Below are 12,530 nucleotides of genomic sequence, written 5' to 3' on the forward strand. Positions count from 1 at the left end.
AGAGAGGCGTGTTCAGTAACAGTACCGCGATTGCTGAGCATACATGTTATACCGTCTTCGTAATCGCTGTGCGAACCAAGGCACGCTTATGGATCCTGGCCTTGCAGTGGCATTTTTGAACAAGTTTTAAACATGGAAACAAGTTGGATTTGGACTGGGCTAAGGATTGGTGAATTTCTTGGCTTGAGTGCATATTACCGTGCACAACCCACATGGCTAGTTGCAGAGCAATTATCGCACCCTAGCACTGTCTCCCCTTCACTGCCAGTCTACATTCCTTAGGGTTAGGTTAGGGTTTAGGGTTAGGGTATGGCACCCTTTCTGATATTTAGGGAGCTGACACATCTTTAGCGGCAAACAATCCTTTACGATCCTTGAAGGGGTAGGATTCACATGACTTTTGCAAATAAGCGGGGGACTGGGGGATATGTCATCTTTTGATGCCTTGTTACCATCCGCCATAAAATAGAAACAATATATAGGACCATGTATCCTCCGTCTGTCACTAGTACATCATGTCCAGACATGGTTAGACACAACAAAGATCTTTGATATGACATGTCATACACTGGAGATGAGAGTACCGTATTTGCGATGCGAGTACCAATCTTTAATAGAAGCAAGTCTCTAAAAGAGAGAGGTATGGTCATCGTGATGCTCTTGAAATCAGCTTCACCCCTCAAATCATCTCACATCCTTCTCACTAAATTTCTTAATTTATTCAGGTGCCTCCAATGTTGCCTTTTTAAAGGCTTTTCTTGTTTTTATGACAGATATATAGTATTTTCTTGTTTTTATGCCAGATATATAGTATTTTCTTGTTTTTCTTGTTTTTATGACAGATATATAGTATTTTCTTGTTTTTATGACAGATATATAGTATTTTCTTGTTTTTATGACAGATATATAGTATTTTCTTGTTTCTATGACAGATATATAGTATTTTCTTGTTTCTATGACAGATATGCAGTTGAACCATCTGCAGTTGGAGCAAGTGTCTGTGATTATCTGGTGAACAGCCACTGACTGTAACACAGCCCTGTCAAGTCCACCTGCAGGCAATAACCAGGCACGTCTAGCTTGCAACAACATCCTCACTAGCCTTGGTTGCTTCACCTTAACATGACCAAAGTCTTCTTTAATGATGCAGCTAAGCTATTTCACAGATGTGCAGCAGAATTACATGATGGTGTGTAGGTGCCATAGGAATTCACCATATGCTTGGAGCAATCTCATACTCTTTGTATACATTGATATACAACCTCCAACACAATATGAATGATAGCACTTGACTTGAACTGAAGACCACAACAAGTATCAAATTCCTTATATCTGTTTTACATAGTTGGGAAATAGGTACACCATACCCCTGCCTTGTGTTGATGTAGATAAAGGTATTCTCTACCCTTGTCTTGTGTTGATGTAGATATAGGTATTCTCTACCCTTGTCTTGTGTTGATGTAGATATAGGTATTCTCTACCCCTGCCTTGTGTTGATGTAGATATAGGTATTCTCTACCCCTGCCTTGTGTTGATGTAGATATAGGTATTCTCTACCCCTGCCTTGTGTTGATGTAGATATAGGTATTCTCATACACACCCCTGCCTTGTGTTGATGTAGATATAAGTATTCTCTACCCCTGCCTTGTGTTGATGTAGATATAGGTATTCTCTACCCCTGCCTTGTGTTGATGTTGATATAGGTATTCTCTACCCTTGTCTTGTGTACCCTTGTCTTGTGTTGATGTAGATAAAGGTATTCTCATACACATACCCTAGCCTTGCGTTTATGTAGATAAAGGCATTCTCATACACATACCCTAGCCTTGCGTTTATGTAGATAAAGGTATTCTCATACACATACCCCTGCCTTGTGTTGACGTAGATATAGGTATTCTATACCCTTGCCTTGTGTACCCTTGTCTTGTGTTGATGTAGATATAGGTATTCTCATACACATACCCTAGCCTTGCGTTTATGTAGATAAAGGCATTCTCATACACATACCCTAGCCTTGCGTTTATGTAGATAAAGGTATTCTCATACACATACCCCTGCCTTGTGTTGACGTAGATATAGGTATTCTATACCCTTGCCTTGTGTACCCTTGTCTTGTGTTGATGTAGATAAAGGTATTCTCTACCCCTGCCTTGTGTTGATGTAGATATAGGTATTCTCTACCCTTGCCTTGTGTACCCTTGTCTTGTGTTGATGTAGATATAGGTATTCTCTACCCCTGCCTTGTGTACCCTTGTCTTGTGTTGATGTAGATATAGGTATTCTCTACCCCTGCCTTGTGTTGATGTAGATATAGGTATTCTATACCCTTGCCTTGTGTACCCTTGTCTTGTGTTGATGTAGATAAAGGTATTCTCTACCCCTGCCTTGTGTTGATGTAGATATAGGTATTCTCTACCCCTGCCTTGTGTACCCTTGTCTTGTGTTGATGTAGATATAGGTATTCTCTACCACTGCCTTGTGTTGATGTAGATAAAGGTATTCTCTACCCTTGCCTTGTGTACCCTTGTCTTGTTCTGATGTAGATATAGGTATTCTCTACCCTTGCCTTGTGTACCCTTGTCTTGTTCTGATGTAGATATAGGTATTCTCTACCCTTGCCTTGTGTACCCTTGTCTTGTGTTGATGTAGATATAGGTATTCTCTACCCCTGCCTTGTGTTGATGTAGATATAGGTATTCTCATACACATACCCTTGCCTTGTGTTGACGTAGATATAGGTATTCTCATACACATACCCTAGCCTTGTCTTGATGTAGATATAGGTATTCTCATACACATACCCTAGCCTTGTGTTGATGTAGATAAAGGCATTCTCATACACATACCCCTGCCTTGTGTTGACGTAGATATAGGTATTCTCATACACATACCCCTGCCTTGTGTTGACGTAGATATAGGTATTCTATACCCTTGTCTTGTGTACCCTTGTCTTGTGTTGATGTAGATATAGGTATTCTCTACCCCTGCCTTGTGTTAATGTTGATAAAGGTATTCTCATACACATACCCCTGTTATTACCTTGCTTGTGTTGTAGATGTCCACAGCACCTACTACAACGTCTGGGCCACGCTGTTAGAGTGCTGGACACTCCTGGCAACTACATTCCTCACATTCCCTGCCTAATAACTCAACAATCAGTCACAATTAACTCTAAATTACTGAAAACATATTTAGGATGTCGCATTTAATATCAATATGTCAAAACCCCTTATGCAAGTTAGATTATTACGATTAGGTCAAGGTGTCCACCAGAGATGTCTGACTATCTCTTGCCAGGTCAGGACTGGACCTTGAGCGACTGATGTGCACCAGTTATCATGTACGAACACTTCAGGATGAAATAATCCATTTGTGGTGACCTTGTTTCTCAAAAGGCCATGAAGTATAAATAGTTTAACATAATGACAGCAGACTAAATAAATGATTCCTACTTTGTCAATTGTACACATATTCAGTCACATTGTCTAATCAGAGCTTTGTTAACAGACAATTTGAGGGACTATATATATTTCGTGTTTCATTTGTTGATTGCTACTGTCAAGATCCGAGGTTGAGGTTGGGTGATGGATGTGTTCTGATCTTTAACATAGAAAGTCTTGACTTTTTGTTTTATGTTTTGTTAAAGTCTTTCTATTTGTTATCCTAAAGTTCCCAACAGCTGCTTTGACATCTCTGTTTAAGACCAAATGGGTACAGGCAAGAGATTCCTTCTGATGGAGACAGAAGAGGAGAGGTTTGGTGGTGTTGAGGGAGGTTAACATCACACAACCGGACTGTAACAACAGCAATGACTGATCTGTGTACAAGCTAATTTTCCTGATGGTAGAGTAAAACATTTTCTCAGATTAGTATATCTCTTCATCTTAATTTAATCCCATAATTACTACAAGACAAATCTTATGGATAACAACTTCTTCATTTATTATTTACACAACGTTTCTGGGCTAGTTATATAGTCCCATAATCCCATAATTACTCCAAACAAAATATGCTCTTAACTGTCTGGCGTAAGAATATAATCTTCCATGATGACATCCTAGAGATCCTAAAACAGGGAGGCCTTAACCAACTGACAGGACAGTTTGAGCCTTCTCTGGTCATATACTTCCATTGTGGGGGTTAGTGTCCATCTGAGAAGTAGTGAGCCTAGGCTTCATCCAGTACAATTACCTTGGACAGCCAAGTCAAGACACAAACAATAGCCAATCTAGCATTAGGGTAGGTGCTTTTGGGTCACCAACACAACAACCACTACCATTATGTGCTGACATAGCTCTCCTTGTAGATTATCTTCTTGTATTAGGTACACTTATACATATTGCAATCCATCCACTTAACTAAAGCACAATTAACAACCTGGAGATTTCAAATCTAAACTGAAGACATACCTTTTTGAGAAAACATACAGTGTCTAACTTTTCATTCTCAAGTTGTTCGGAGTGTGCTACTGAGCAGTACTTTTGGACTGGAACTGTCGCTACACAAATGTTTTGATGATGATGATGATGATGATGATGATGATGATGATGATGATGATGACGACTCTCAATGACATGCATACACAGGCCACCAGCATTTAGGAATGTAAAATTTATCATATTACCTACACGTGTGTCTGTGAAAGCATGCGTAATGGACATTGCAAACTGTATAATGAAGCTGTCAGTTTACCAGTAATATTTGCAATGTTACACATCTTAACAGTCTACAGGTCAAGTGTGTATGTGTGTGACACACTAGATACACTGTTTACTGCCATGGCTTGTGTGTGACACACTAGATACACTGTTTACTGCCATGGCTTGTGTGTGACACACTAGATACACTGTTTACTGCCATGGCTTGTGTGTGACACACTAGATACACTGTTTACTGCCACGGCTTGTGTGTGACACACTAGATACACTGTTTACTGCCACGGCTTGTGTGTGACACACTAGATACACTGTTTACTGCCACGGCTTGTGTGTGACACACTAGATACACTGTTTACTGCCACGGCTTGTGGCAGAAGAACACTCATAATACTTAGATAAACATATAACTGAAGTTGTGAATGCAGACAAAATGTTTCTTTCTGTGAATATGCAAAGAGTCCAAGAAAGCCTTTATCTGATTGCTGTGACCACAGCATGCCTGCTAAGGGTACACCTGTATGGGGATCTCCAATCTTGTGTGGTACCACTCAACCATATGGCAGAACATACATTACATTTAATACAACTAACACACACATTCAACAGATTTATTCATTAGCAACATTCTTAAATGGTTATTGACTGCTTAAAACATGATCTGTGAAATATGCCATGAGAGATAATGGTACAGCTTCTGCACTTGCTATGACCTGTATAAGACCGTGGCTAGAAAGTCTGTAATAACTGCAGATACCAGTGTGTACTTGTACAGATATCTTCTTACATCCAGCAAATAGATTCAACAGCCATATATTTAGACAGGCAATAACCATGTCAAATAAACTGCCTACTAGTATTTGTTATTAAATTAAAGGCATGCTATAAGAGATGTTTATTTGAGTGTGTGCCTGTGCTGCAACGTCTCCATAGGCAATAGGTTTTGGGGAGGTGAAAGTGGCACAAACAGTAGAGTCATATCTTCACATTAATCCTGTAGCCTGTACTTTACTGTCACAGTGCACTATATGAGCTATTATTATAACTAAACAACAAACGAACGAACGAACAATGATTATGAGAGAGCGACGTCATATCTTTATTCTTAGAAGATTGGTTGTATTGAGTTGACTTGAGATGAGATTGACTGTAACAATAAACAAAACTAACTTAGATTCACATACAGCAGTAATGTCAAATGGTTACAACAGTACATAACTTAGTCATAACGTATTACGGACTGCATAGTTTTCATTTATTTACTTACAATAACTTATATCATTAACCAAATCATTGCAAACATATCAATTCATGAAGTTTTCTTACCGTTTTATATGCGCTCTCATGAAGACGAACATGTTAACTTGCCCGACGACCATGCATGTCGCCACGAGACCTTATGAAACATGTGACAAGGCACATGTAATTATCTGCCCTTTAATCATCTGTAATTATCTGCCCTTTAGTTTTAAATGCTCTGCTCCCAAATGATATCACTTGAAATAATAAATCAAACCAGATCCTAACATTCCGACCCCTTAATTGTGGATTTAAATGAAACAATTACCAAAACAAAACTAAACTATACTTCCTGTAAAGAATAACAAACCTCCTTGAGCAACTTTCACTAGTGACTAGATATATACCGACTCAATGTCCAGTTCACTCACACTCATTGCCAGCCTCGAGGATGACACACAACTTATCTATGGGTCTTGTCAATGTATAAGTTGTCGTTTTTACTTCCACTGTACGCACAAACCCTCTCTTGTCTGCAAGTACATTAATAACACGCCCAAGACTCCATGAATTTCTTGGTAGATTGTCTTTAATCAAGACGATGTCGTTAACAGCAACATTGCGACGAGGACTTAACCATTTCTGACGTTCTTGTAAGAATGTTAGGTACTCTTGTGACCATCTTTTCCAGAAGACATTACGCGATGTACTGTATCTGTCTCCACCTTCGGTGTGTGTAGCAGTCACTCTCCGAGTACAGTCCTGGAGGCAGTTTTTCTCCACTACGAAGTAGGAGAATGTGGTTGGGTGTCAGAGGAGACAAATCATTGATGTCACTTGAAACTGTTGTGATGGGTCTGTTGTTCACAATAGATTCAATTTCACAGAAGAGTGTATGAATTCCTTCATCATCCATCTTGATAACTTGTGAACGAAGCAGGGAGTATATGATTTTTCTGACAGTCCTTATCATTCTTTCCCATGCTCCTCCGAAGTGGGAACCCATGGGCAGGTTGCACTCCCACATTATGCCCTTCTGGAGCATCTCTTAGTGTATTTGATGAAGATTCCAAGACTCTACCGCTTCAGTAAGTTCTCACTTGCTTCCAATAAAGTTGGTACCATTGTCAGACCAGATCTTTTCGGGACATCCATGTCTTGCAATAAACCGACGAATTGATTTGATGCATGATGATGTGTCAAGCTGAGATGCAACTTCAAGATGAATAGCTCTTGATGCCAAACAGGTAAAAACCACTCCATAACGTTTGACATTGTTTCGACCTTGTTTCACTGCAATTGGACCAAAGAAATTCACTCCGACTCTTGTGAATGGCGCTTCATCACAAGCTACTCTATCCAATGGCAGGTGAGCCATCTTCTGATCCCTTTGCTGTGCCATGTACGATCTGCACATAACACACTTTGAAGTAATGTTCTTGATAAGGTAACCAAGTCCTAAGATCCAGTATTTCCGTCTCAGATTAGTTGTCATAGCAGCCTTTTCTAAATGACCAACAGCTTCAAGAGCATCCCGCACGATGAGGTCAGTGACACGAGACTCTTTAGGTAGGAGCACAGGGTATTTGTTTCAAAGTCCAGAATTGACCGACTTAGTATTCCACCAACACGGATCAAGCCGTCAACAATGATTGAATCAAGCTTCCTAATGGGTTTGCTTACACATGTTGGACATTGGCTTTCCAGGGCATCAAACAATTCTTGACAGTAAGAATGTTGGACATGGGTAAGTATCACCTTTTCAAATTTCTGTAAAATCTCTACATCAAGCTTAGTTTCAGGAATAACTTCTGCCTCAGTCAACTTCTTTTGACTTGCTTTCGCTTTCAGATAATTGAAGTAGAGAAGGTAGTATCCAACAAACTTCTTCAACTTTATCCAAGAAGAGCAGTAAATGATGAGCCTGCTCAGTGGACCTTCCACAGGTTTTTGCAAGAAAGTTGTGTTCACATTTTTTATTTCAGGGTCATCTTCTGGTAGTTCGTCAACTTCAACATCAGGCCATTCTGTTTCAGGTTTCGTTACAAAGGAAGGTCCTTGAAACCAGGTAGGTGCATAATCCAGCAAGTCTTTCATATCCATTCCTCTAGAAGCTGGATCTGCAAGATTCTCTTTGGTAGATACATAATTCCAATGCTCTATGTCTGAGCCATCTCAGATTACAGCAATCCTATTTGCTACAAAGGTCATGAAGCGTGTTTTTTCATTGGTCAGGTATCGGAGAACTGTCATGCTGTCTGTCCAATAGATCACCTGATCTATTTTGTAGACCTGTTTCTGTACCATGAGAGAGAGACGAACAGCAACACATGCTGCAGTTAGTTCTAGTCTTGGAATGGAGATCTTCTTCAGTGGTGTAACCCTAGCTTTACACAAAATGAAAGCACAGTGGATGTCTCCCTTTTCATTTACAAGTCTGAAGTATGCAACAACACTATGTCCCAGTTCACTGGCGTCTGCAAACACATGAAGTTGACAATCCTGTACTGTTCCAAAGTCATCTGACTTGTAACATCTGGGAATACATAGATTCTCCAATCGAGGAAGATCCGTTAACCACTGTTGCCATGACTTGAGTTGAGTTCCTGTGATCTCTTCATCCCATCCGATACCACAACGACATATTTCCTGGAGCAGAATCTTTGCTTTAAGGATAAATGGAGATCCAAGTCCCAGCGAATCATACACAGAACTAACCACCGACAAAACCATCCTCCTTGTAAGTCCCTGGTTCTTGATTTTCACTTGAAATCCTAGCATATCATCCTGAACTTTCCACTTGGCATCTAAGGCTCTCTCCATGACATGTTCACCCTTATTTCTTCCAGGTTGAAGTCCTTAGCTGCTTCACCTCTATTTTGGAGGGGTACATCATCCAAGACATCACTGCGATTAGAAATCCACTTTTTCAAGTTGAATTCTCCTTTGTTACACATTTCAGTCACTTCATGAACTTGTTCTGCAGCTTCTGCAACAGTGGGTAGAGACGAGAGGCAGTCATCCACATAGAAGTTGTTTGTAATGGCCTCAGAAACGCTTGGACTGAATCCGCTTCATTATCTTTCGCTGTCTGAAGCAGTGCAGCATTAGCATAGCTTGGGGAGGATGTGGCTCCAAACATGTGAACCTTCATGCGGCACTTGACAGGTTCTTGGGTGCAGTCTCCATGTGGCCACCACAAGAAATGTTGGTAATTCCAGTGCATCTTCATCACTCGAACTTGATAAAACATGCTTTCTATGTCTCCCATAACTGCACATGGTTCTTGTCTAAACTTCATTAGAACTCCAAGTAAACTATTTGTCAGGTCAAGGCCAGAGAGTAATTGCTGATTCAAACTGACACCATTGTGCACAAATGCACAATTGAAGACAACTCTTATCTTCTTCTTTTGAGGGTGGAAGACTCCATGATGTGGAATATACCACACAGAACCATCGTCTGGTTCTTCCTCTTCACTTGGAATGGTTTCTGCATAACCTTTCTGGAAAAGATTGTCCATAAAATCAGTATATTCTTTCTTGAACTTGTCATCAGCTTCCAATCTTTTCTTCAATCTCAGCAGGAGGCGGTGAGCTGAACTATAGTTGTTTGGGAAAACAACTTCAGAATTCCTGAATGGTAAGGCAATACTGTCATGTCCATCCTGAAGTGTTATTGAGTCATCAATTTTCTTCATGAAAAGTTTGTCCTCTTGAGAGTACTGTCTTTCATCATCAATTAATCTCTCGGGGAAGTCTGCGATGGAAGAATGTCTCACCATTCGATTCAGTTCATTTAAGCTTTCAAATTCTTGTAGTGCAGTCACTTCTGTTCTGTTCATCATGCACTCTTGAGCTTCACTGCAGGAAGGATTACCTGGACCAGTGAGGTTCCAAACAGCCCATCCAAGTCTTGTCTTCGTAGCATGTGGTGTATGCTCTGGTTCCACGATCACTTCCTGGGGAGAATATGCATCTGCAATGTTGATGCTGATCAAAAGTTCAATGACTGCATTTATTTCAGGAATATATAAATCCTTCAGGTGAGACCATTTCACAGTATCAGCAGCAGTTGGTATATGTCCCTTGCTAACTGGTAACCTGTCCACAGTAAACACTTTGGGTAAGTCAACATTATTGTCCATAGCGAGATTAAACACCTGTAGACCATTTAATGCACACGTGTCAATAGTACAAGGTTCTCCCATACTTGTTATGTTCACTTCCATGTGCTTACCAGAGACTCCCAATTTCATCATTAGAGATTCAGTGCAGAAAGTGGAGCTACTACCAGGATCCAAAAATGTGTATGTCTCTACACAGTGAGAACTGATTCTCATCTTCACATTGACTGGGACAATTACCATTGTGCACACCTCAGATTTCTGACTGACCCCTGTATCCAACGAGAAGCAGGAGTTTGATGCACTTGTAACACTTGGAGTGAACTGTTGACTTTGGGATGGACGATGCTCCATATGGAAGTAAGTGTTGTGACGACCTTGGCACACAGAACAAACAATATTACCACGGCAGTCCTTGCTCAAGTGACCAGGCTCTAAACATCTGAAACATAACCTTTTATCCATAACCCATGCCCACCTACTGGGATAAGACAATGCAACAAATTTCTCACAATTCACCACACGATGACCTTTACATTCACAATAGAAACACTTCCCTTTGGATGGTCCCTCAGTGTCAGTCTTGGCTGATGACCGAACATCTGTAGCAAAGCTTAACTTTGACAAAGTACCCTTACCCTTCCCTTGCTTGGGTGGGGGTCTAGACTGCAAACCATTCAGAGCTTCCTTCCCAAATACTGGGTCATTGGCTTTTCTAGCTTCCTTTCTCATGAAATAAACTACAGTGTACTCTGTCAATACCGGCATCAGTCGGGACCAAATAAAAATGCCGGTTTTGACAGAGTGCCGGTTTAGCTAGGTTCGCTTATGACGCCTGCGCACACGGAAGTTCAGCATTATTAAGATGTTTGAATAAGAAACAAGGCAGTGTCTGAATGCACATTCATGTTGATTCATTCAAATAATAATGTCTGAAAACTCTTATCAAATTTCAACTGATCATATATTATCGGCAGAATTAATATTATAAACTATTTTTCGCAATGTTATTGAAAACAACGATTCTTGTTTATGCTTCGGCAGCGAGTAACATCTCGGCTTTCGCCGCCTCCGTCTTGACGCCCGGACACTATGCTTAATGCAAAAATGTATACATGAAGCATTTTTGTCTTAGGCCATAACCTAGTACGATATGCCCAATAAGTTCCATAATTTACGTATAGGTAGCGATGTCTTGCTTAATATGTTCAGAATACATGTAGAATTATTTTACCCAAAAACCTTCGTCTAAAAGTTTTCGTTGACGGTATCCATTTCCATAATATGATTGGCTGCTTAGGTCACGTGTCTGATTTTGACCAATCACGACCCTTATAAGCAGACTGTAGTGAAAAAACGTCGTAAGAAACCAATCTTTATCCAATAAAATCGCTTCTTACAAATGTGAAAATACTCTCGGCAAGAGTACAGTGATATTGTTGATGTTCAGAGCTTTCGAACGATACCCGCCATCAAACGATTAGCCTCTATGTAAGTGACACGTGCCACTCACTAATTAACAAGAAACTGATTGGCACTTCCCGTTTCTGAATAATCTCGGGAGTCAATACCCGCGAATCAACAAAATGTAAACACTTGCTTGTTTTTACAGTCACACTGCCCACTACATGTATTAATTACTCTAGGTAAGTGTTTTACGCGTACCACTCACTGATTAACTAGATGCTGATTAACACTTCCCGTTTCTGAATAATCTCGAGTCAGCGAATTGTGTTGTTACATCATTTGGACCTAATCTCATCAAAGGGTTACGCCGTCTTTCATGTGCCGGTTTTTACAGATTCGTTTTCATAACAACTTGTTCGTTGGGACTGAAAAACAATGCCGATATCCTGAATAGACAGATGCCGATGTTTACAGATGTTTCTAAATGATAATTACATGCATTTCTGACGGGACTGAAACTTTGTGACGATGTAGACTGAGTGCCGGTGTTTACAGAGGCCGGTATTGACAGAGTCCACTGTACATCCTTAACACCCAGTGACTTACCAGAATCACTCAATTTCTGAGCTTGAGACCAGAGCCTTTCTTAGTATGTGTAAGATATCTTAGCAATGATCCTTCTAATGTTATCAATATTGGTATGTGTAAGGTATCTTAGCAATGATCCTTCTAATGTTATCAATATTGGTATGGGTAAGGTATCTTAGCAATGATCCTTCTAATGTTATCAATATTGGTATGGGTAAGGTATCTTAGCAATGATCCTTCTAATGTTATCAATATTGGTATGGGTAAGGTATCTTAGCAATGATCCTTCTAATGTTATCAATATTGGTATGGGTAAGGTATCTTAGCAATGATCCTTCTAATGTTATCAATATTGGTATGGGTAAGGTATCTTAGCAATGATCCTTCTAATGTTATCAATATTGGTATGGGTAAGGTATCTTAGCAATGATCCTTCTAATGTTATCAATATTGGTATGGGTAAGGTATCTTAGCAATGATCCTTCTAATGTTATCAATATTGGTATGGGTAAGGT

At 40.0% G+C, this 12,530-nt stretch overlaps 1 protein-coding gene across 1 annotated transcript in view; it reads right to left on the reverse strand.

Moving 5' to 3' along the window:
* LOC124256724 overlaps positions 1-12,530 on the reverse strand; it is a 310,586-nt gene that overhangs the window by 37,339 nt on the left and 260,717 nt on the right.

This window comes from Haliotis rubra, unplaced genomic scaffold (assembly GCF_003918875.1).
Source record: "Haliotis rubra isolate DU_JTF1 unplaced genomic scaffold, ASM391887v1 Scf637, whole genome shotgun sequence".
Lineage (NCBI taxonomy): Eukaryota > Metazoa > Mollusca > Gastropoda > Lepetellida > Haliotidae > Haliotis > Haliotis rubra.